The following is a 4,956-nucleotide window of genomic DNA, read 5'->3' on the forward strand; positions in this document are numbered from 1 at the left end:
TGTTGCTGTGCATTTATTCGAAAAAGAATAGGGCCCACATGACATGCAAGTAAAATAATAATAGCAGCAGAGACATCAGCACTCAGCAACACTTTTTCCAACAATAAAGAAAATAAATGTTATTCACATACCGAGTAACTGTTATCCTTACACCACTATGATTTGTTTCCCGACTTTTCAAGATGTGCTCTGTACTGATACTGAACCAGTGGAAACAACTATTATGAAATGAATGGTTGTATTTTAATTTAAATATTTGCTTTGATTGAAACAAAAATCTTGTCATTAGTATTTTCTTTATAGCCTATAGCAAGCTGTTAGGAGTTAAACAGGTCATAATTCCCCCTCTCAATTTTATATTGCTGTGAAAACACGTATTGCGCACTGCAAACTATTTGGGTTTATTTTTATTGTTTTTTTTACGGAATACACATTGAATATCCACACTGGGTAGACTAGCCTCTATACCTAATACAATCAATGCTCTCTACCCACGGTCACCTATTAGGCTACATTGCCGCCTGCCCTCCTAATATGGTCGGACAACGGTACATGTCATGACGTGTCACAGAGCAGGACACATGGCACAAGGAACGTTCATCAACTCAACTTTAAAATTGATTTTATTTTGTTTGGTTTTTTTGTTGATGAAATCCCCTCTAAAAAAATATATGTCTTCAACCTCATTTCTCTATTAGCAAAATTCCATATACATGCCAGCAAATTTGCAAAGCAGAAACCTAATCTTACTGTCTTCAAGGCATACTTAAAAGCATACCTGGATACACTAAAGTACTGCACAAACTCTAAAGCTGTGAAAACTAAAGCCTTGTCTATAGAATTTGATTTGTAACCTTATCTAGTCTCTCGTATGCCTCCTCTTTTTTCTTTTCTTTTTGTATTCTCTGTATGTTTTGTTGAATGGCCTTTGCATTTGTCTTGTAACCTCTATGTTGTGAACCTGTATTTTCTGATTATGTAAATAAATTTGTTAAAAAAAAAAAAAAAAAAAAAAAAAAAAAAAAAGGAACGTTCATCACTGCCTGAGACCGCATATTTTGGGATTATTTTATCAAGTGGATTATGTCAATGAACGGGACTTGCGTGGCGTCCGTGGACAATGTATACCTTGGGTGGCATTTGGCTTCAGGTTTGTCTTTCACTTTGGTGAAGGGTTCAGCATCATGTCGCTTCCTCCTGAGTCCTGTGTCGACTGGTCTGTCATGCAAGTTCGCAACCAAATTAATGATCAAAGCAGTGAACAGGGGGCGTGTCGCGTCACGCGTGATGCACGTGATTCAAAAATCGAATTAAAAGTGTTATTTAGACAGTCACTCACGTCTGCACAGCACCGCAGCACACAGGCTCGAGTCAGTGACAGAGACAGGGCGCTTGACAGAAAATTCAGCGGACAGATCAGAGGGGAAAGACTGGCGGGGGAGAATGAATGGACCAAACAGCCGCTACTCGATAACAGTATCGATAAGGTCGGACCTTATTGATTTTCGGGTTTCGGGTCGAGTCCCATCCCTACCTACGAGCGGCTTGAAATCCCCGCCTCTGGCGTGTCACCTATATCCAAGCCGGAAAACAACATCTAACCTGTGGGCGTCTCCCCCCCCCCCCCCCCCCCCCCCCATTTCATGGTTTTCATTGCCCCGTTTGCATCACTTGATAGAGTTTATTGGCTGCGTAAAATGCAGATCAAAGGTTTGGATGTTTGGATTTAATTAATTCAAATTGTACTCAGTACTCAGTATGATTTAAAAAGTAATGAAGTAGATTACATGGTGCAATTCATACTTAAGTAAGAGTAAAATTACAGACTTGAAAAAATAACTTTTAAAAGTACAAGTACCCAAAAAAAGTACTTAATTACAGTAACGTGAGTAGTTGTAATTCGTTCCTTCCACCCCTGGTGATCAGCCTTCCTGGCTGAGGCTATATAAGTTCAGTGATGATGTCCTCAGTGATGTCATCCTTCCTGGCTGAGGCTTTAGCCGCTTTCATACACAGATTGCGCAAAATTGCAGTTCAGAAGGCCCGCAAAGCCGGCAGCCTCGCCACAGAAATTGCTTTCACACACAGCCAAGCAGTACCACCACATTCCCGTCCTGGGGTGTGCTTTCAGGTGACAGCCACCGCTCCCGGATTGAAAGGCGAGCAGAGGCATTTTCCACCCAGCTCCTCCTAGCCCAAATGAATATTTGCATAGGTTAGTGTAGCCTAGGCTACTGTATGATGAACAAATTCATTCAACAATCAAACATCGCAGATGTACAGCCAACGAGGTGCAGCTGCGGTCGTTAAGGATCAAACTGATAAAACGCAGCTGCGGTCGTTAAGGATCAAACTGATAAAACACGAAAGTGTTGTCCACATGCAGCATGGTAACAAGGCTTTCAATATTCATCTGATCGACTTTATGGATCACAGATGCACCATCATGTAGCCTAAAGACACACCTTTTCAGGCTCCATCTGGGCCCTTCTTGATCTAACTTCTTTCTCTCTCTTTCTAAAAAAATAAAATAAAAAAAGTAACCTAAACTAAACTTGTACCACTGTTCCTTCAGAGGTTGTAGTTGTCATAGACTGTGTTGCATAGTTGATTGCTCTATTGCTGACAAAAATGTGTTAATGTAAGTCGCTTTGGATAAAAGCGTCTGCCAAATGACGTAATGTAATGTAATGTAATGTAATGTAATGTATTAGGTACAAGGCTAATTCTTATCTTTTGGTTCCAGTTTTTTGTAAAGCAAATTATTCCCATGAAGTAGCCTAATTAGCGTCCGTTCTGAAAGACGACGCCCGCATATCTCCTACGCTTTCAAGTGGAGGCGGGTTGCCTGGTAACCCGGCGCTGTGACTAGGTCCACTGGCATACAAAGGCGTACAACAATTACCCACCAACCCGCGTTCACAACTTTCACATCGGAGGCGCGGATCCTATTTTCTGTGCATTTTGCGGCTTTCAAGGCCGGTGTGAAAGCGGCTTATATAAGTTCAGTGATGTCGTCAGTATATCAAAATATCGATACTCGATACCATTTTCGATACCATGGGAAGGGGTGATGACGACACATCAAGAGGCATAAAAATAAAGTTAGACAGATGGACGGACAGACGCACGCTTCTCCATAATCTAGGCCTGACCAAACTTTGAATTTAAACAGCAGATTAGCCCTGCTCTAGCCATCACAACACGTTTAGCTTGTTGAAGCAACAGAACAGATACCCACCAATGAAAGTTATTTTAAAAGAAAGATGGTATCGAAAACTGTTGCTAATGAGTAGTGTATCCGTTTCAAATGTTTTGTATTGATACTTATCGATACTATCGATACCTGTTGCAAATGAGTATTGTATCCGATTCTAATTTTCAGTATTGATAATTTGATGTCCTGGCGTGGCACGTCCATGCGTAGTGATGTATCCAAAAGGAACTCCTCCTCTGCATTGCGCTGCGCAGAGATTCTGGTGTGCTCAAGCGCAGCGGGGTATTTTGTGCTTAAGATGTGCTTTTCAAAGTTCTTAGCGCAAAGTAATTGTGCGCATGCTGGCGATAGGAGAATGCTGTGTCCTTGCATTTCGATCGATTTGTAAGTTGAGGGGGCATCCTCCACGTTAATTTGAGTAATTTCACCATTTTCATGCAATCAGATGCAGATCAGTGGCACCATGTTCAGCTTCTTTTTCTCGCGATATGAGATTTCATCTCAACGATACATATTGTCATGTTTTGATATCGTGATATATCGTGGGACGATATATTGTGACATCCCTACATCACATCATTAGCTAATTAGCATAATAACAAATCTGGCTCTGTCAGGTCACCTGCACGGGTGCCCTTTGCACACCCTGAAGGTTTCAGCCTGATCGCACATAAAACAGCTGTGGCCGAACACAGAACTTGAAACATACAGACAAAGTCCACTCTATTGTATATATAGATTAAAACTTCTGGGTCATGATTTGAGTTGTATCCTTTTGGCAGTGAAAAGATCTCACTGAGACCTTTCAATTAATATTAAAATACTCATATTCTCCCAAAATCACATCTATGCCCCTTTGCCTCCAAGACAAGCCCTCGATATTTAGATTTGTCTCAAGGGTTTTGTTGGGTGAGTCATGGAAAAGAAAGTCATCATCTATTTCTCATTATAAAATGGCTCTCTCAAATCAAGCAATCTGATTGGTTCACAGCCATTGTATAATTCCAGTAACCGAGTTCAATAACCCATGGCCATGGGTTATTGGTTGCCATGGCAACTCTCTTACTAAGAGAGTAATAATAAGGCTTACCTCAAATGACAACGTAGAAAAAAAAAATGGCGGAGACAGCTGTCAGATCCTTGTGAATCGATCTTCGCTTATAACTAATACTTCGCAGAAAATGATGTTTTGTACAAGATTAGATGCGGGCTAATGTCTTCTTTGCAAAAGAAAGGCTGTTAACTCCGCATTTAACCCCGAATTTAACCCCGTAACGTTAGTTGGTGTCAGGCAAGCCCTGAGAATGCAACGCTGCGCTCGAGCTGCCTGGGTTTCCAGAAAGCTCTCAGCCAAGCGCCAGGATTGGCCAATGTCAACTTCAGTCTCCAGAACGATCCAATCAAATCACCCGCACGTCTATCTTCTTGCTAGAGGTCCCGCCTTACAGTAGTGTTTCAACTGACTCTCAGAATACCATGCCAGTCGGACTTATAGTGTTATTATTATTATATTATTATACTTGGAACCCTTTTATAAAAGCAATATAGCACTCGAGCAGCGTGTGTTGTGGAATATATCCCCCTGATCAGTTGTTATCCCACTCGGCCTGCGGCCTCGTGGGATAACAACTGATCAGGGGGATATATTCACCACAACACACTTGCTCTCGTGATATATTGCTTAAGTATCCCATGCTGTCATTGTTTCAGCACAATTCTTGTTTAGTGCAAAGTGTGGT

This window comes from Poromitra crassiceps (genome assembly GCF_964638095.1).
Source record: "Poromitra crassiceps genome assembly, chromosome: 11".
Lineage (NCBI taxonomy): Eukaryota > Metazoa > Chordata > Actinopteri > Beryciformes > Melamphaidae > Poromitra > Poromitra crassiceps.